This window comes from Nerophis ophidion, linkage group LG05, assembly GCF_033978795.1.
Source record: "Nerophis ophidion isolate RoL-2023_Sa linkage group LG05, RoL_Noph_v1.0, whole genome shotgun sequence".
NCBI lineage: Eukaryota > Metazoa > Chordata > Actinopteri > Syngnathiformes > Syngnathidae > Nerophis > Nerophis ophidion.
Genome location: NC_084615.1, coordinates 62,462,038 through 62,463,625, shown reverse-complemented (window position 1 = coordinate 62,463,625; position 1,588 = coordinate 62,462,038).

Here is a 1,588-nt window from a genome sequence, read left to right as displayed (position 1 = left end):
GAGTGTAATGTTTTCTGCATGACACTAATAGAAAACATTTTTAATTCATCAACACAGTACTCTGCAAACATCTACGAACACCAGTGGTATTTTTATTATTTTAGGCAGGAATTATGACCTACTGATGTGTCTAGTATTATCTAAACATTTACAAAAATGTCGAAAAACGTACATTTTTCAAGGAGTTGGTGAAATTTCCACTTGTGTGGACAAAAGGTTTTGGGGATTTTAACTGATGAAATCAATAAAAATATGTCTTCTGAATAAATTGAAAATGATCAAAAATGTTTTATAAATAAGAAAAAAATAACAAATATCTTGTGAATAATACAATTTTAAAAAATCTAACTTCATTTTCATAATTTAATGTTGACATATTTTTAAACTTTATATTATTTGTTATTCTATTAAAAAACATTTTTTATTCCTTTAATGCTTACTTATTTTAACATTCAAATACTGTTAAGTGCAATACAAAAATATTGAGCCTCCTGATTTCAAAAATTTACATGATAGGATTAATCTCCACAAAATATTGCTACATTCTAATAAAAACTAAATTTACCTTCTAATAACAGTAAATGTATTTGCCAAAAACAATACATTTTCCGCACTACTATACATGTCAGTCAAAATAATAGCCAGCGATGTCTTAGGACGAATGATTAATCACAATAGTTTTTAATAATGATATTACTCCTTGGTTGTTATCACCACGTCTTAGTATAGTTTCAATGTTGCAAATAGTTGTCCACTATGCATGAAAGTGGCAATTACATTGTTTTAACAGCTGGCATTTTGACATAGTAAATATATAAAAGTTAAAGTAAAATCCCAATGATTGTCACACACACACTAGGTGTGGTGAAATTTGTCCTCTGCATTTGACCCATCCCCTTCTTCACCCCCTGGGAAGTGAGGGGAGCAGTGGGCAGCAGCAATGCCGCATCCAGGAACCATTTATGGTGATTTAACCCCCAATTCCAACCCTTGATGCTGAGTGCCAAGCAGGGAGGCAACGGGTCCTATTTTTTTATAGTCTTTGGTATGACTCAGCCGAGGTTTGAACTCACAACCTACCGATCTCAGGGCGGACACTCTTACACACTAGGCCACCGAGTAAGTAGTGCTAGAGTTACATTCTTCAATATATGTGCACATTAGGTTTCATGCTTTACCTCTGCATGCTTTACAATATAACCAATTACTCAATGGCACCAGCGTAGCTTAAGGACAGGTCAGTAATTGCCATTTAAATGTTTTAGTATTTTTCTTAATTTGTTTTCTTATTGCATCCTAATAAGGTGAGAAAAAAATTACAGATGGTCTTTATTGCCTTGCTAAAGTAACAACTCTAATGGGAGTCGGAGACTTTTGGACAGACTGATGCCCCGATAAATACCCTACATGGAATTCAACCAATTAAGAGACAAAATCCATTGTTTTCATTCAAATTAAATGTTATTAAAAGTAAGAACGTTATTAGAATTGTATTTTTTAAAAATTTAATTTTGTATTGACATCCACAGATATTCCTATCCATTACATCATTTATCTGTTGTCTTTTCTAAATGTCAAAATATTTTTT